The following is a 20,885-nucleotide window of genomic DNA, read 5'->3' as shown; positions in this document are numbered from 1 at the left end:
TGTGTTACAACAAAGCTAAAATAATTATAAATAATTTAGCACATATTAAAACACATTCCCTGGGATTCAGAAATAAATCGCACAAGGGTAAGACAAAAGTGCACAAAGCGTGGCATCACACAGGGCGGGGCAATTCACAGACATGCTTAGCTTAGACACTCAAGGCCACAAAATGCTGTGGGCAGCATAGCATGCAAATAACTGTACAAATTAGATGGAAATGAGCAACTGTATGATAATGAGGGTCATGCTAACTACAAACAAGGGTAAAAAATATGGAGAAGTGATTCAAAAATTTAAGAAAATTACATTGTGAGCTGCGACGACTAGTATAGCTGTATGCCATGAGGCATGGTGAACAGAGACAGAAATCATGCTAATATATTAGAGGCAGCAGCAGTATCAGCAAAAATGTTTAGGTTCAAGAGTGTCTTCTATGATGTGATAATAAAGCATGTCATTATTCTCTGCACTGTAGTTGAATCTGACCTCACCTAACATTTCATCCTCTCCATGACATGGAAATCGATGACTAGTTCCACATGGATAGAGACAGCATACAGCAGCTGGTATAGATGTATCATTCTCACATGCAGGCTTGTGGATATATGGAATACTCAATCATGTGGCCACCAAGTTATGTGTAGCACTGATAATCCTTGCTGTAAGGATGTTCCAGTGAACAAGTAGTGTCATGACAGCTGCACCCTAGGCATCTGCCTCACAGATATTCAACAAAGTTCTCAGTACCATGCCACAGCATGTGGTGGAGCATATGTGGCTTCCATGTACCACAGAGGAGAGAAATATCACCTTTTGGATGTTCTATGAAATAGCATAAGTCCCTGAGATGCCTGGTGTCATTGACTGCACCCACATTTCCTTCACCTGAGACACACAGACTACAGTTTATCAATCATAAATGAATCTACCCCATCAAATGCCAGATGGTGTGCAATCTACAGGGTATAATATGCAACATGGCAGCACACCACCCAGGCAGTTCCCATGAGTCCCACATCTGGCATACATGTGACTTCTATCAGTGATTTGCTCAGGGCAATTTTCCCTAATGATCTTGCTGGTGATACCAGATATATCCTGGAGCCATGGTTAATGACACCCATGTAAACCCACAGTCTATGGTAGAGAATGCATACAATACTGCACTACTGCAGTCCTGAGTTGCCTCTGGTTACACCCTGCACTATGCTCTGAAAATATGCAGCAAGATATTTGCCATGTTTGCAATGTTACACAACATGCTTGTATGCAAACAGATTCAGTAGGGTATTGCCATTAGGAGAAATGATGTGCTAGATAAGGAGTTTGTGGAGGACCCCATCTGCAGAGGATGACTATAAGAGGTGGAAGTGGACACTGTATGCCATGGGACTGGCTAAGTGGCAGCACCTGGTTCACAACTGTGGGTCAAATTAGACATAACAAAGAGTAACAATGCTGTTTGCAGCTCTACAATGAGGCTATACTATAACATGTGCGGACTAGTAATACTGGGCATCAGATACAAGCTACGGTTGCAATAGAGTAATGATGGGAGAGAACAGTTGTCATCATATGCATAGGAAAGGAGGGCCAGGGGGTTGGTAATGGGTACTGTGTCTGTTTGTGGTGGTCTAATGATATGTCATGGTATGGTGAACTTTGAAGACGGTGCAAAGAGGGTGTGATGTCTCCACTGTGGGGTAGTTGTTCAGAGGTGGACAGGGTTTGATTATATGGCATGTGACTGGTCACAGCCCCTGCAGATGTTGCTGCATTGTGCATGTGTTTGTGTGACAGGTCCAGGGTGCCATCAGTAGGTCTGCTCAGGGTCTGTGCACATTATAGTCCTTAATGTCATCTCCTCTGAGAAATGTCACTGGCACAGTCTGTAACTGGTAAAGAGAATGGTGTGGTCTGTTTGTGTGAAAATTGGGCTATGTATTGGGTAGGCTCAGCAAAAACACTCCATCTGGTGTGTATATCCACAGTGGGCCACAGTGCATTCAACACTGGCAGTAGATGTGGAGGAAATGGTTCTAGAGGACCTAGATTATCCCCTGACCATCTCATGGTGGATTTTCCTACTGAAGGTAAAAGAAGATCAGTCATAAGAGCGGTAATGCCCATAGTATGCAGTGGCATATAGGCCACTGAAGGATAAAGACTCCCTAAACTGCCTGTAAAAATTGTACCCAAACAGTTGATGCTCTTTCTGCTGTCATTATGCAGTCTGTGTTCTGCACTGATCAGCGCTGCAATGGCCACTGTGACATCTGCCTGTCTGCATCAATGCCCTGAACATCATTTTTGTAATGGATGTGCATACAATCAGCTCAGATCTGGGGAAGGGAAGTGAGGCATTGCTGACCACTGGTATTCTGTCCCCTATTTCTTTCCCAATGGTCATGAAAGCCATAAGCACTCACTGCTACCTGGGGAGCAGCATATAAATGTACACCCTAGCCTGTTGTTTTGGCTGACCCATGCCCTACACTCCTCACCTGTGATTGAGCCATGGGTTGTACAGGCAATGAGACAGTGTCTGAGGAAAGGGAATGTAATATGCCTGTCAAAGTACCCATGCAGGACAGTGGATCTATGACTGCAAACTGGAACATGCTATGTTTGCCATCATTTTCAGACTGAGATATTTCCTCAGTATCAGGTATGCCAATTAGCACAGTGGATAATGTCATCACCTCACAGTAAGATGTTCTCCAGTTTGATCCTCAGCTGGGGTACCTTTTGTGCTGAGTGTGCATGTCCTCCCTGTGTTCGTGGGTTTCCTCAGGGTGCTCTGGTTTCCTCCTACATTCCAAAGATATGCAGTAGGTGAACTGGACACACTAAATTAGCCATAGGTGTGAGTGTGCATGTGAGTGTGTGGTGCAGAAGAACTACCATGGCAAGACTAGCCACTCAGTGGTGTAAACCTTGAAGTGGCACCCTGATCCCATGTGCAAAAATGGGAAAAATGGATTGTGGATGGATGGACAGATCAGGCATGACAGCATCTTTGGTAGAGGACCCATAAACCAGAAACAGCAGACAGAAACACTCTAGTGTATCAATATTACTTTGTGACAATTCCAAATGTCAATAATGTTGCGGCTGCAAAAATAGTATAACATATAATAATAATAATAATAATACCAATAATAGTAATAATGATGATGATGACGATGATGATAATAATACAAGCATAATTACTTTGTATAGACTAATGTAGTAGCTAAAATCCTGAAGTACCTGTTGTGATGATATAGTCCTATTCACTATGTGACTAGTTCTGACTCTGACATATTTAGAGCATCACTAACTACCATCCATGGAGATGTGTGAAGTTCTGCATCTATGTCAAATCTTCTACTGAGTGCATATGGGATCAGTCTGTCACCTTAGACTGAGATGCCAGGAATTCCTCCACATTTGTAAATGATGGCTGTGTAGGATGACCCCCCCCCCACTACCTATGGCCATCCTGTCCTAGGCAAAGTTGGTCAGTGACCCTACAGCATACAACTTTTTATGGCTGCCAATAACATTAGCAGCCATAACAAGATCTCACCATACACTTCTGTAGAAAGTCCATTTGCTATTGTTGTTTAGGAGGATCCACCAGGCTTGTTAATGGAGAGTTTTCAGCAACTTCTGTATCAGCCTGGGAGAACATTTCCATTCCTTTCCTTTTGTTTGGAGCCATCTTGGTCTGTAAATCCGACGATATACTTTATGACAAGCTGTTTGCTAGTGATATTTACCCTACACTTACTACAATGTATCACTCCACAGTCCACAGCCTGTGTAACACCTGACTTTCCCAGAGGTACAGACCACCTCAAGAGTTTGCTGTCATAGGCCAGCTTTCTGTAGCTGGTTACAAGTGTGCCTGTGCAGTGTGACTGGAGGCCACTGCAATTGCAAATGTGGCCCATCTAGCATGACCCCCAACATCACATATATGACCTCCACCTCACATGTGGATGGCTACAGCTGTGTTTACCTGTACTCTGTCTGTCTGTCCCACATGGTAAACTGTTTCACTTAACCATCAGATATGGAAGCATCATGGCCACTGTCCACTGGTGGATGCTCTGTGGTCTTTTTAGTTGTTCAACACAACAGGAGGTTGAGGCCCAATGCAAGCCATCCTTGATTATGTCACTTGAACCATTGTGAAGGACCCTAAGTAGAGTGGTACACATGCTATATGTCAGTAGACAACCCCTTGCACTGCCATATCATGCCACATATTCACTATTCTTCAGTCCATATAATTGCCTTTGGTATTACCAACCCATTAAAAAAATGAAAAACAGATATACTCTGTATGAAAAGCAGTTCCTCCAGGACCCATAAACAAATACAGATTCTGGAAAGCTATTCCCCCCACCTCCCAACAAGAGAGAGAGAGACACATTTTGAAAATCTGCTTCCCTAGCCACCAACAACAACTGGCAGACATATTTTTAAAAGTAATCAAACCAATACAACAGCACAGAGAGAGAGAGAGAGAGAGAGAGATAGAGAGATACAGTTTGAAAGGCAATCCCCCATCCCTCCTTCTATGGCCTGTATCCCCTACCTCCATATTCTATATTCACTAAAGCACTCTGGCTCTACAATTCTAAGCAGACAAACAAACTTTACTGTGTCCCTGCCCACAATCAGTAGTCACATATTGATACTCCCACAGCAACTACAAACAACAGTAAAACAGCAGGAATTTTGCTTACATATTCCCTGTATGTGTCCTATCAATGTTGCCTGGACACTTACCACAGCAGCTGTAGATCTGCACATATTCTAAAAGTCCAGTTTGCAGTTTCCTGTTCCTTTGCTTCCACTGTAAGAAATTTCATAGCATGATGAGCCGTGCAATTACCACAGCTGTATTTATTGTGCTATTCTAAGGCTGTTATTGTGGTATTCATGCTAATCAGCTGATTGTAAGTAGCTGTCTTTGAACTGCATGTTTTATACAACGTGAACTGGACCAAGGCTGAGTAATAAGGATTGTATCTGTTAATGCACTCAAATGACTGACTGTGAAGTGCATTGCACATGCATGCATGGGCAGGTCACTGATCCTTGCAGGGATGTAGGTTTATTAAGAATGTGTTATGGCTCCTAGAGATGTCAAAAACAATAATGGATTGAGTTATGGCTTGTGCAGGCTACAAACAAGCAGATTATTGTGTCATACAAATACCAAAAAGCACCCATGCCATATTACTCTAGACTGCAAGGTAGTTATGGCTTGTGAGGGAGCTGATTGTAGCAGGGCTCCCAGATGGTGCAGGAAGGAATCAAAACTATTTCTCTGCTTCATGTACAGAGACCAGTAGGTTCACCGGATGGGGGCCTATTATGGGGTTTGTCAACATAAAGTGAATGCCTGTCACTGCCTTGACAGGATAGTGACTGCTGCAATAGGCATCACCCCCACAGGTGAACACTGCAGGTACCAATACAGTGACCTAAAGAAGTGCCACCTTAACCTTCTTCACCAATGGAAAGAGGAGGCTATGGAAAGTGTCCCTGTGTTGTACAGTAAGTACCCATGACAGGTGCATTTTACTCCACTATAACATCATCAGCCTATACAAGTTCAAATTATGTGATTCATGCACATTTCCCTTGTCTCATGCCTTTTTTCAGCTCATGGGGAAGTAAGGAGAACTGGATGATCTTTCAGACGTGTATGGAATGACTTTTAGTATGCAAGGATAAGTATATACAAGCAGAATTGTCTATTAGTAGGTTGTTATTAGTAGTGAAAATCTCTCCTACCCAGAATACACTTCCTGTGACACAAATTCACTGTACGTGGATGCTACCTTGCTATCCCAGCCACCCTAATTATGTGTATTGATACCATACTGTCTGTGTAGGGATCATATGCCTGCCTCTGTTTGCCTCTCCAGCATGCCACGTGCAATACTCTACTTCACACCTGTGGCTTTGGCTACCCTCCATCTGTGTCCATAGCCCTGCCATTCACACAAGGTCTGATTTCTTGGCATACTCCTTGCACAGTCCCTTTCCAAGCCATATGCCAGTGTCAGTTTTACCCAACTTACTTCAGAATGTCTCATTGTAATGTACTCAGTCATGCAGTGCCGGTAATGTACTCAGTCATGTAGTGCTGGTAGTGTACTCAGTCATGCAGTGTTGGTACTGTACTCAGTCATATTGTGCCTGTAGTGTACTCAGTCATGTAAGGCTGGTAATGCCCTCAGTCATGTAGTGCCTGTAGTGTACTCAGTCATATAGTGCCTGCAGTGTACTCAATCATGTAGGGCTGTTAGTGTACTCAGTCATGTAGTGTCTGTAGTGTACTCAGTCATGTAGTGCCTGTAGTGTACTCAGCCATATAAGGCTGGTACTGTACTCTGTCATGTAGCACCAGTAGTGTACTCAGTCATGTAGTGCCTGTAGTGTACTCAGTCATGTAGGGCTGGTAGTGTACTCTGTCATGTAGCACCAGTAGTGTACTCAATCGGGTTCACTTCAAAATCCTGAAAGCTCAAAATCCTGAATCTCAAAATCCCGAACTCAAAATCCTGAAAGCTCAAAATACCGAAAACTCATAATACTGAATCTCATAATACTGAAAAACATACAGGACACCAACACTGATGTGTGATTGTGCGGATGTTTGGGTTAGGGCGCGGGTCAGGTAAGTGTACAATTGTGACGGAAGTTAGGGTTAAGGGCGGGTTAGGTGAGTTAGGGTTAGGGAGCGGGTGAGGTGAGTGTGCGATAGTGACAGAATTTGGGGTTAGGGGCGGGATTAAGTGAGTTAGGGTTAGGGCGTGGGTGAGGTGAGTGTGCGATAGTGACGGACCTTAGGGTTAGGGTCTGGGTTAAGGTAAGTGGATAGATAGTAGTGTATGTGCAGTGTAGTGTAGCTGCAGTAAAGTCAGTGTTGGTTTCCTGTATGTTTTTCAGTATTATGAGATTCAGTATTATGAGTTTTCGGTATTTTGAGCTTTCAGGATTTTGAGTTCGGGATTTTGAGATTCAGGATTTTGAGCTTTCAGGATTTTGAAGTGAACCCACTCAATCATGTATTGCCTGTAGTGTACTCAGTCATGTAGTGCTGGTAGTGTACTTAGTCATGCAGTATTGGTAATGTACTCAGTCATATAGTGCCTGTAGTGTACTCAGTCATGTAGGGATGGTAATGTACTCAGTCATGTAGGGCTGGTAGTGTACTCAGTCATGTAGTGCCAGTAGTGTACTTGGTAATGTAGCACTGGTAGTGTACTCGGTCATGTAGTGCCTGTAGTATACTCAGTCATGTAGTGCTGGTAGTGTACTCAGTCATACAGTGTTGGTAATGTACTTAGTCATATAGTGCCTGTAGTGTACTCGGTAATGTAGCACTGGTAGTGTACTCGGTCTTGTAGGGCAGGTAGTACAGTCGGTGATGTAGCACTGATAGTGTACTTGGTCATGTACAACTAGTAGTGTACTCAGTCATGTAGTGCCAGTAGTGTACTCAGTAATGTAGTGCTGGTAATGCACTCGGTCATGTTGTGCTGGTAATGTACTCTGTCTTGTAAGGATGGTACTGTACTCTGTCATGTTGCACCATAGAGTACTCAGTCATGTAGCGCTGGCTGGCATAAGCTGCACTACATGACTGCCAGTCATCTTTAGGCTACTGTTTTTGCAGCTGCAACTGCATCCCACTGGCATGGTCCACATTTTGCCCTGCAGGCACCTGTACAGTAAGTTATGTCTGCCAACTCTTTGCATGTCCCTTGGCCTTTCTTATCAACACATTACACAAACAAACCATTCAGTAAAAAAATGTAAGAAAAACCCAGCTTGGGGTTTTTGACATTTGCTTTGGATGTTAATTGGGATATTTTATGGGCACCTTGATGTCATCAGCTGGGTTTAATAGCCCCGTGTTTCTAAAGTATAGTTAGACGATCAACTTATGCTGTGTTGATGAGGTCACAACAAATGCTGAAACGTGCATATATACAGGTATTGAGGTTTGGCTTTATTGACTTGAATGTACCCTTAAAGACATAAAATGTAAAAAGCCATGGGTATTCAGAAGACATTTGATGTCCTCAAGGGGTCATTTGGATATATCCCTTGGACCTACATTACAGGAGGTTTAAGGTATCACACAGTGAAAACTCTAGCTTGGCTGGGGTTTTAATGCCTTTTTTACAGAATGGTTTATCTGTGTGATCTTTTTATCTTTTGGCTCAGATGTAGAGGATGATGCATGTGACTGATTATATTTCATCATAAAGGATTTAAGATGGAATAGTAGAATCCATTTTATCTGTGTTTCTTTCAGTCAATGGTGGTATGCTAATAACAGGACATATATCAATGTTGATAATTATTCACTGAAAAGTTGCAATCCAGGGCAGTATAAGAGTATTTGGTACTAGTTCTGCACAGGTTCCCTATACTGCTTGCAGTTCCACATATGTGCATTTGTGACTATTAATGAGCAGTGATGCAGTCACAGGCAGATACACCTGTCACTGTGCATCGGCCAGCAGTGTCCCATGATGCCATTGGCATTCTCATTACAAGTTCCCATATTTCATGAGCATGTATGGAACAGCAGTCTGCAAACTGTGTACTGGCATAGAAGCTATTTATATTCAACATTTTTAAAGATTTGTTTTTCAAGGTACTTGAGCCCAACTTTACAATAAAACAAAATAGATAAAAAACACAGATATACAAATAGCAGTGCAGTGTGCAAATACTTAACGCCAAAATAAGGCATAAAAATAATACAAATAAAATTCATAAGCTGGTAAAAAGGATAGGCTTCTAGGACTCCCTTACTTCCTGGAAAGGAAGTTCCAGGAGCATGATGCTTGGAGAAAAAATGCATGCCAGCTGTCTCCAAGCAGACTCTAGGAATTTATAACAGCTCAAGAAAGTGGAATGCAAAGGCTTAGCAGGGGTTTCAATGAATAACATCACCTGCTGCTAAGAAGAACTCAAGTAATGTAAGGTTACATACGCTAACACAAAAATTTTGAACCTGATGCAATACCAAAGTGGCAGCCTGGACAAGCTTTGGAGATCAGAGTAGTATGGAAGCAAGTAGCCAGTCTGTGGAATTTTGTATCAGCTGCACTTGGCCAAGTTTAACATTAGGAAGCACTAGGTTTAAGGAGTTATAGGAATCAAGAAGGGAAGAGATTAGGCATACATAACAGTGGAAAGGTTCTGAGCAGGAGAAGGTGCTTCATGTTGGCTATTTTCCTTAAACAGCTACATAATGACAGAACTACAGATGTCATCTGGTCCCTAAGTTTCAAGTTGTCATCAAAGACTACCCCAAGATTGTTTACCTTGTCCATGAATTTCAGCTTATCACTATATAGATGAGTTTTGAACCCAGTCAAAAGTAATTCCTTAAAGGATATGTAAAATCATGGCTACTGTCCTAAATGTGTTAAATCATAGTTAAGTACTAGCCATCCCAGTTTGTATTCATTGCAAGTCCTTACCAAAGGCATTCACTTTACATGTTTTTTTGAGTACAGGAGCAATAAATCTGTATTATTATCTTCTAGAAATTATCTCTCACACGATCACTTTTCACACAGAAATCATATATATGGAGAACAGATGACCTCTCAAATGATGACTTCTCTGAATGGAATTGCCTGCATGGTGAACAAAAGAGATCCCAGAACTGAGTACTGTAAGATACCAGATATTAGAGGGTGACTAGAGGAACCATTAACACTAGACACTCTCTGCCAAGTACCTTCAAAAAGGTGGGATGCAAAACAATTCTGAATAGTACCTGCTGCTATGGAGCAGGTCCTTAGAGGGTCGAAAATAACATGTTAAATGCTAAGGAGATCTCAGGAAGGAAGGAAACAGAACAAAAAAGTCTGATATTTCACAATTAGAAGATCATTCATGATTGGAGTAAGGGCTGTCTCGGTACCATGTCTAGTGTGGAATCCAGACTGCAATGAATATTGAACTCATTTCTGTACAACTGAGTCTGGCTGCAAATAGACCACCATCTCATTATCTATACCAGTAACTGCAAATTTATAGATAGGGTAGAAACTGTCAAGGTAGTCTAGACTAAGAGAAGACTTTTTCAAGGTGGTCACCAAAGCCTCCTTTAATAGAGATAAATTATCCCATTGCGCAAAGGAGAAAGGATGATCTAATAAATCATCAGACTCACTACAACAAAGCAAGCAAAGTCCGATTTCTTGTCCATGAGTAATATCTGCAGGTCATAGACTATTTGTAGGAAACCAAATAAATGAGTTTATAACAATGTAAAAGCTGAAACTCATACAAAGAGCAAGGCAGAAATTATCTGTAGATAAGTAATCTCTCTGTAACCTTATATTGGAAAAATAAATTGTCCTCAGTGACGCTAACTGTCTTTCAGAGAAAAATGTTCCGTGGATGGAAAGATAGGCCACCACCTGAAAAAGCATGGATGGTCAGGTAGATGCTGTACAGATCTCCCCGAAATGGAATGCTGACTTTCAAAAACAGCTATGCACTTGATAGAATAGTTTTAACAAGCTTAAGCTTTATATTTGATTGCCAGCAGAAGGAGACAACTGATATAGCTTGCTCATTCAGTGCATTTAACATTCTGTCCTCTTCCATCCCTACCTTCTTCTTTTCCCCATTTTCGTCTCCTATCCCATTTCCTCTTGGATACATCTAAGAGTTTTGGCAATACAACTTAGTGGTCTGAAACCTCTCTGTGTAGAAGTTCTTATCAGAGATCTAGGGAATAGTTAGTCCTTCCAATTTATTTATGCTCCCTCTCCTCTCCACCTTCCTGGTTCAGGATGTGTGTTCTTCACATCTTTCTGATACTTTGTTATACTGTCAAAAAACAATATCATATCCTCTCAGTCTCTTCTGGTCTCAAGTGAGAAGAAACTGAGCTCGTTTAGTCTCTGATCATACTCCTTCCACTCCATCTCCTGCATCTTTCTGCAGGCTTTCTAGCTGCTTTACTCTGGACTCCTTCCAGCAACCTGATGTCATTTTCCTTGTATGGAATCCAGAACTGCACATAGCATTCCAGGTGTATTCTGACAATACCCCTGTAGAATGGAAGCAATATTGCTACTTCAAGAGTCTATCCCTCTTTCTGAGGATTCATCTCAGTATTCTGTTTGCTTCTATTGCCTGCTCACAGTGCTGTTGTTGGCCCAGTCTAGATGAGCCCAACTTCCCCTGTGATCATACTTTATCTACTCTGTTCCCATCAGTTCTACTCTCCCAGCCAATACTTCACAAAAGGGTTGTTGTGGTCCATCTGTAGAACGTTGCATGAACTACACCTTTTTGCCAACTAGTCATGATTTGTAAATCTCTCCTTAGACTCTTTTTTTTTCTATCATCCAGTGCTGCATCTGTCTTTGTGTAATAAGTGAAGAGCCTGAACCTGTTTCCTATTCAATCAAATATGCCTGAGATAAGCACGCTGAAGAGTACTTGCCTCAGGATAGATCACTACAGTAGTCCTTTAGTAATGTTCATAATTCCTAATACTCTCCTTTTACCCAACATTCTGCATGCTGCCATTCAACCATGCAGCGGTACCAACAATCCATCCTGCTTTCCTTTCACCCTCCTGTGTGGGACTGAGTCTAAACTCCTTTTTGAAGTTCAGGTAGATCACAACTTCTGATTGTCCCGTCAATAAATCAGTCATAAAAATGGATTAGGTTTGACTGGCAGCTCTTTCTGGCCTTGAACATTCCTTACTTGCTGCCCTAGAAAATGTCTTCTAAAATCATTGTTGGCTTTCTTCTCAGGAACCTCTGCATGACTTTTCTGCCACTAGTGTTAATCTGAAAAAGGCAAACCAACCAAAAACTCCAACACACAGGAATGCATAGCAAATGTAATAAGTCTATAAACAGCAAAGCTTTCAGACAAAGTTGCCCTTTCTCAATGCTCTAGATTGTTTTGCTTTTCTGGCACTTTTTACTATTTAACTCCATTTTTGTGCCTCTAAGAACTGTGTTTTTTACTAGTGTTAAGCTATCAGGTCTTAATTTTTCCATATATTTTCCTGATCTCCCTTGTACAAAAGTAAATAAAACAACAAAGACCACCAATGGCGCTGGTAAATCCACCTCACATAGAAGAAACCTGTGTACACTAAGAGTGAATCACAAGATGTACAAGGACATAAACCACAGCAGTGTTGTGAAGAGATAGCTGTCTCCAGCATGAAAATAGCAGACTGTGTTCACTTCCTTTTTATATGAGAAAAACGAAAAATTAAAAGTCATACATTTAGAATCATAAGCAACAGTCATAAACCATTTAAAACATCAAATGTTACTTCTTCTTCTATAAAAACACTGAAGAGACAAACTCAAGCAAACTTGTCACCAGGATAACTTGAGCTTTTATTTATGATACACACGTTGCCAGACTTTGAACATAAATTTTTCCTAAAATCACGCACTATCATGTTTGCATTTTTATCCTTCCCCTACTCTGAAGCACACAGTGGCATTATCAACTACTGAGTTACAGTGCCTAAACCAATTAATTAATTAATTAATGAATGAATTAATTCATTCATTCATATGCACTCACCACAAGCTTTGATCTTGTTCAGAATTCTGTCCTTTCTGGTTCAGTATTGCACCAGCTGGGTGAACACTTCATGGTTCAACACCCCTGTCAGCTTGTGCACCTTTTTGTATCCTGGGGCTTGGAATCTGTTCCTATCAGTTTCAACTCCTCCATGTTTATTAACCTGCTCTTCTTAACTGTCTCTTTTCTTCTCTCCTCCAGTCTCCCATTCCCATCCTTCATATATCTGGAGGGTGATACAATATATTAGTCTACCATCTCTTCCCCTTCCTCTGCCTTAAGTAGTGTGATCCTGGAGTTGGTATATTTAGTTAGGGGGTGTGTGAGAGTGAGGGTGTGTAGCCCTCTACCTGGGTGGGTTGGAGATAGTGCAGTGTATTTTTTGTCAAATGTTGGTCAACTGGATACTTACCATGGTTAATGTTTTGCAACATGGTCGTTCATCCAACTCAGGTTTTGGAGATCTCATCTCATCAATGTAGTTTTTGGGTAAGTGGTCTTTTGTTCATTTGAAGTAGACCCAATATACAGTAACATCCTCTGAGATTGTGCAGTTTGGGGGAAGTTCTGGAATTTTGATGAAATAATTTGCTGCTCAACATGACTTAATGAGTCAGTCAGTAACAGCTGCAAAAACATGCTTGTGAAGCACCACAGGTATGATGCAGAGGTGGCAGTTATGGCTCAGAGACAGTAATACACGTCTAGTAACCAAGAGGTCTCTAGGTAGGTTGTGGTCTGTTAGCTACACTTGCCACAGTTGTGCAGCATTTTGAGGATGTCCAAGTTCAACACTGGCCCTATTACACACTCCATATCATACACTTAGATAAGAGGTACTGTAGGGGGATCATGCATAGACTGCATGCAAGCCACGTTTCATTAACAATCAAATTAGGATAACCAGTCTTACTTACTTATAAGCTTTCTCTTTATGTCTGTTTTAGAAGGAATTCCTTCTCAGAAATTCAGTCACAGTGTTTTTACGATTTCTATAACCCCACACTTTAAGCAGAGGAAATACTCTCAGGAACTTACAACAGCTTGAGAGACCACAGAGATTAGTCATAAAAGAATATAGGGAGTAAACAGCAAGTCATATACGGACCATCTCAAAGCCATATCCCTGTTCTCAGTCTCCTACAGATGGTTACCTAGCCTAAAAAGCATCCACTGATCCCACACTGATGGATTTGTTGCATGTCTGCAAAAACAAATAGTATCAGAAATACCTCTTCTACAGACCTAAACGGCATGAATGACATCAACAGGATATGTTGGATGGACACGGTCTGGCACATCTGTCTCTAATTGACAGCTTGTGAATGCTTGATGTCTACAAGCCTGTATCATAATCATAAAATTCCTTGGGGTATTGACACAGCAGTAATATTTTTGGCAAAGAGGCCAAACTTATAGTAACATCTTGGTGATTACAGTTGTCTACAGTTCTAGTTTGCTCCCCCCAGCTCAGGCCCTCCTAAACACCCTACTTATTCTGCTTCTTACCTCAGTAATGTAACCGAATATTTACAGCATACCGAAATCTGTAGTCATGCACAATACTAATGGGAGTCATCTGTATTGCGAGCCAGTGTCCTCAAAGTCCTATAAGCCTGTGACACACCCCAAAGATATCTTTATCTTTGTTGTTTCAGTTGCAAGGCACACATTCACAGCACTCACCAAGTTGGCAAAGGATAAGATGGCAGCTACCTCTCTGGTGCAAGGATTAAGGATACTACAAGGAGCCTTAGCTACCTGCAGCATCTTACATATGATTATGACCTTGTAGTTGGTTGTGTGGAAGTGAATGATTTTGGGACATCTACCCTTGAGGAGATACAGAGACATTGTTGAGCTCCCTTTTCATATTTTCTAAAAAGATAAGGTCCTTGAATTGAATAACATTTTACTTTCACTAAGAATGATTCCAAAATTAAAGTATAAACTGATGGTAAGCTGGAATCAGTCTAGGGGGATCAAGTGTCTGTTTGCATGGGAGAAATGGTCAACATTTTGCTAGGGATGGCCTGCACTTTTCACTCCTAGGTTTGTGCATACTGCCTTAAACTTTAACTACCTCATGGTGCCTTTTTTTGGCACAGTCCATCTAATGAACCTCCTAATATAGCACATTTTAGTCTCAGTAATATCAATGTAGCACTGCTGAATGCAAACAACCTAAACAACAAAATCTCTCAACTTTCTTACCCTCAAAACCTTTAGCATTTGTGTGATTCCATAAGCCTAGTTCTAGTATAGTGACAATACTCTCTTTTTTTCAGGGTATAAAGCCTACTCTAAGTTCAGGTCCACTGGCAACTGCACAGTATTTGTCTGTATTTATTTGTAACCCCATTGCCTCTCACCAGATTTTACATAGTTATCAATTTATTTAATCTTAAACAGCAGGAGACTAATAAACACCTTTACTTCCTGAGATCTTCTAAGCTATGAAACCGCTTGCTTTTTTTTCAAAATCTTCTAATGAAAGCACATGTTATTAGCTTTATAATATTTGATAAATGATGTATGTTATAAAAATGTATAATATGATAGTTCTTTGCTAGACAATGCAATGTCAATGAATACACATCAGAGGTCTTTTTGTAGATGCTGATTTTTAAATTGCACATTTATGAAGCAAAAACTGTATTCTGTTTGAGAAAAAATATTAGTGTTATGGTCAAACAAAGGATGATATCGCTATATGTGTGCAAGAAAGATCCAATCTAGCAGTGACAGAATTGTTCACCTGTTCAAGAACCTTTCATTGAAGTATGGCAATAAAGGATAAAATGCAGGTTTTTATTATATTGCCAAATTTATGCAAATTGTGCATATATTTTCACAATATTCCAAAACAATATTAATCTACAAAGCCATTTGTCTTAGATGACAAGTATTAATGGTAACACTGTGTGCCGTGATGTTTTTTATAAGATAGCAGTTTGTTCACCTATAGGTTACACAGCTTTTATAAAATTAATGCAGTTATGAAAATATAGGTATTCGCCATAACTCTTTTACCAAAAGAGCATTTATATATCACAATATCTTCATGTTACCCTAATGCCATTTTTACTACACCCACTACTTGTATACATCAGCCCCAACAAGACAGCATCATACTGAGATTTTGCATTAATGTAAACATGGAAATATGTCATACTTTTCATAACTTTTTGCAAACACTCCTTAATCACTCCGGCTCTGGCATCCCATGCTGAACATTTCAAAGGCATGGCTTAGCAAATCATGTCAGCTTCTAGATGACAACTTGCTGCCTTAGTTTTATGAAAGTACCTTTACAACGACTTCAGAAATGATATGCTGAAAGCAATGATGACTATATTAATTTCTGGATTACAGGGAAGTCTCCTGTAAAGACAGGCATATTCTTAGAGGATACACAACACTGTTTTCATGGTGACTAGATGCTTATATGATGCAATGAGTTTATTATCGCATTATAGCCCCTTCAGAGTGTGCAGAGTTCCTTATTTAGAAAAGTTGACCACAGAGCCAAATATCTTTATTATGGGTGACATCAACTATCCACACGTACATCCAGAAATCTCTGGACTATGAGTAGTATTCACAGTTGGACACTTGGAATCTGCAACGCATATAAATAAGCCCATATTTAAAACACCCAAACACGAACAAGTGGCACTAGGTTTAGAACTTCTCAGTCTTGCGAAGGAACACCCAGTACACTTTTGCACACCTAAATCTGTGAAAAGTGACCTGAGTTGAGTTTAGTTATGTGCAGAAAAATCCATATGTACATAAATTCACCAATCTTGTCATGTGTTTTCCCAAGCAGTGTAAGGGAGAAGCCACAAGGATTTTTAAGAATTAATGCAAGATATTGCATTAGTTATGGCTCAGTGCTAATGGTCCACAGTTTATCAAAACTTACTAAAAGCTTGTATTCACTTTCTAGGTGTTCTTAAATGGTTACTGTGTTGTGCCTTAAATAATGTTGGAATGTGGAAAGACAGGGCAGCCACAAAAAGGAGAGAGAGAAGACAAGGAAAACACAAAAGGAGCACATTAAGAGGGTTGTCTTGGAGAATGTAGGAAGGAACAGCTAATTTTTTTGGTGGGGATAGACCTCCGTTTTTCCAATTATTTTTAAGGGAAGTTGAGAAGGGAATAAGGGTAGACTGTGTAGCAGAGGAATTTATAAGACTTAAAACATGAAAGAGTGGTGATGGAGATAGGACATACAGAAGGCAAACAGACACAAAAGGGAAGGGGAGGGGTGCCGTGTTTTGATGCCACCCTCATCCTGACAGCCTCAAATATTCCCCCTTCTTGATGAACCTTGAAGGGGTAACCCTGATGAGGTGGTCAAGGGCTCTGGTGGCTTGATGGTTGAACTGACCAGGGCAGCATGCCTTGCACCCACTGTAGAAGGGACTCATAAGGGTCCTAGCACATCTTCGTCACTCTCTTAATTGTAGCTTTAACTAGGTCCTGAAACCCATGTTCCTAGCTTGCCAGGCTACCAAGCATCAACATGCCTGCCGGGTTGGAGCCACCTCCCCACCCTGTGAAGCTGTCTCTAGTGGGCAGAAGGAGGTGCTGCACATTCCTGCACCTAGGAGGTTTGGGGATGAGCTGACTAGGGCAATTCTGTACCTGCAGAAAAAGTAACATAAAAGGGAAAGACAGAATAAAAAGAAAACAAAGGAAAGAGAGAGACAGAGAGAGAAAACAATGGGCAGGATTCACGAAGGCTTACACGGAGTTTAAGAGTAGTGTAAGCCTCCGTGTAAGCCTCCCAATCCAGGAACAGCCCAAACCTCCGTGTAAGAGACTAGCTAAAACATCTCTTACACGGACTGGGCGTGGGAATGCTCAATACCTCATTTGCAGCTCAAAGATATGCAAATGAGGTATTTGAGCGATCCAGGAAGCCCAAACCAGTCCGTGTAATGGACGTTTTAGCTGCAGAAATGTACTCAGCTGACAACTGAGTACATTTCTGCAAAATTTACAACGGAGCTATGTCAGCTCCAAATAAAGGTTGCATATGTGTCATCTAGCATGCCAATCGCCAAATATGTGGCCATTGGCATTAAAAAGTGATGCAAAATTATTTAAAATAACTTTTTTTTTTTCGGGGGATTTTGATGTTTAACTGCAGCGCACACCCGTGCAAACAGGGTGCGCTGCTTAAAAGTGAAAACCGAAGCTTATAAGCCCACAGTTGTGGGTTTTATGTAGTACATGGAATGACAATGCAGGGACTAGCAGACCAAAAACAATATGGCCACCGTGTAGTGGTTGCCAAGGGGGGGAAGCTCAGTGTAAGAGATGTAACTAAACATTACTAGGCAATCCTATGTAAATGAGGGTTACAATACTGAATCACACTGCCACATAGATAATGAGCACTTTTCGAGTAGTGTAAGAGTTACAGAAGGGGGAGGAATAGAGTAAGAGGTAGGCGACATCACGGGGGGGAATGATAGAAATAAATGTATCACATTGGAGAGCAGTGTAACGTGACAGATGACAGACAGACATCAGGGAGAGAGGTGTGTCCCAACAGAACACTAGGAAAGTCAAGAAATAGAGGGTGTACACTATCCCTACACTCAAACTTTCTTGATATACGTGCATGCGCGCATGTGCGCACGTGTAAGGCAGGTTCACCATGTGGGAGCGTGTCGCAAACCGTTTAAAACGGTTTGCGCGGGCTTGCACGTGTGTAAGGCAATGTAAACATCAGGAAGCCTGTTGCCTGATGTATAAGGCTGTGTGCGCGTGTTTTACCATGAATCAGCCAAGTCCAAACCATGTAAGTATGTGTGCGTTTAAGTCACTGTGAGCGTGCTTATGCTGGTGTGCACATTGCTCCCCCTGAGGAAACAGAGAGGAAAAAGGAAACAACCAGATTACAAGGAAGCTGTCAGAGAATACTGCTGGAGTTAATTGGTGATAACAATTAGAAGCAGGCAATTACACAGGCAGACTAGAAGCCCAACCGAGCACTTAAAACACTGCAAACAGCAGTGCAGGGTGTTTCTCTCAAGAGATACTGCAAGAAAGGAGTAAGCTATCAGAATTGAAAACTGAAAAAGCTGAACTCAGAGCAGAAATGCTAGGGGCTGCCATAGCTGTTATAATCAGGCATAGGCGAATTGCTGAGGGTGGTGACAATGCAGATGCTGACAGACAACCCAGAGTGAGGAGAAGGAGAAGAGTATACAGGCCCAGGGTCACCTACCATGGGTTACATGAGGTGGAGATAGTAGAGTGCTACAGAGTGGACAGAGACCTTCTGCAGCAAATTGTTGAGCTGTGCAGGCCACGTCTCACACACAGAACCAACAGAGGGGAACCCATCCCAGTGGAAACCAAGGTATGTGTTGGCCTAAGAATACTAGCAACAGGTACCTTCCAGAGACCAACTGGTGATATGATGGGGATATCACAGGCATCAGCCTCCAGGGTACTGCACCAGTTCCTGGATGCCATGTCAGCACATGTCAGTGATCATGTATATTTCCCTAATGCCCGTGAGGTTGTGGCCAGCGATATGCATCTCTTCCAGCAAATAGCGGGATACCCTGAGGTACTGGATGCAATAGACTGCATGCACATACGCATCAAAGCACCAGCTGGTGAGCGGGGTAGAGCCTATATTAACCGCAAGGGATTCTCCTCCATCAACTGCCAGGTCGTGTGTAATGCCCAGGGCATAATAATGAATGTGTGTGTGCTGGCTGCCCTGGGAGCTACCACGATTCCCACATCTGGCATCTGATGCAGCTGTACCAATCATTTGCCAGTGGGGACTTCCCACACGGACACCTAGTGGGGGATGCAGGTTATGCACTTGAGCCGTGGCTGATGACACCCATCAGAAATGCACACACACCTGAACAGGAACGCCATAATGAGGCACATGCACAAACACGTAATGTCATAGAGCGTGTGTTTGGGCTGCTCAAGTCACGGTTCCAGTGTCTGGACACATCTGGTGGAGCCTTGCAGTACACACCAACTACATGTACCCAAATGATCATGCTATGTGCTAAGCTACAATATGATCCTGCAGAAACAGCTGCAGCAGGACCAGCATAGGGCTGGGCCAAACATACCCCCACCATTGCCAAGGCCACCACAGGCAGAGGATGACTCGGAGGAGGAACAACCTGACCTTGCCCCAGTAGGCAGAATGAGGTGTGCCCAGTATGCCCTGGCCTTGGCAAAGAGGCAACACATAGCACATACACTGGCTCAGTAGGAACCCTGGGACTGATACCCCCTCCGACTCACTCATATAGTAACAGGGATGCCTAACATGACACAACCTGCTTCCAAACATGTACAGGGAGTGTAGTATGTGCATCCGACAGAGGCAGCCCTGCAGCACCACCTGAGGCATGAATGCCATGTGTTAAGTAATGTAACACCATGTACCATATGCACACCTGAGGACCCTGACTAACATCCACCCTCACCAATCATGAACCACAAAAACACAAACCCACCTTCGTAGGTACCACAAGGGATAGGAACCTAGATGTAATGTTACCCAATGCCAGAAGTATAAACAGCAAGATGCATGCAGTGTAAACGCACACAGTATAGAGAATGTAGATATCAGTGCTGTAATAGAAAACTGGGTCAAAGCCCACATCAGCACCCTAACACTACCAGGTCACGCCTCATACAGTGATGTACAGCTGCAAAACATGGAACAAGCTACAAAACGAGGGTGACTAGCAATAAATGTCATGGATAACCACACCCCCATGTTGGTACCACAACAAGAAGCAGCATGGATTAGCCATGGTCAAATACCAATAGCTAAAACTGCCTACCACTATATAGCTTGCTGCAGACCACTGTCCTAATAGCAGGAACTGCACCAGGCCTATGTTGGAATACATGAAGATATCAAGCCCCCCCAAACCACATTATACTGCTTGACTAAAAATACCTACACATACACCATAGTTTCATAGTTTCATAGTTTACTACTAGGCTATCTGCCCTAGTGCATTTATAAGCCTAGCCATAGTGATATGGCTATTTCCACCCCTTATAGTGGTAATAAGTGTACAGAATAGATTCCGAATATTGTGCCTCTGACTTAGTAGTGACACATTATGACACATTTACTTAATCAAATTAATTGACTGTGCCTCTGTCTAGTAGTGACACAGGGAGGACCCCTGGGGTAAACCTATGATCTCACATCCACTTGTCCAGATTTCTCTTGAAGAGAGTCAGTGAGG

Source organism: Protopterus annectens, chromosome 6.part0, assembly GCF_019279795.1.
Source record: "Protopterus annectens isolate FY-2018-M chromosome 6.part0, PAN1.0, whole genome shotgun sequence".
In the NCBI taxonomy this organism is placed as follows: Eukaryota; Metazoa; Chordata; order Ceratodontiformes; family Protopteridae; genus Protopterus; species Protopterus annectens.
Note: the sequence above shows the minus strand (reverse complement) of the source record.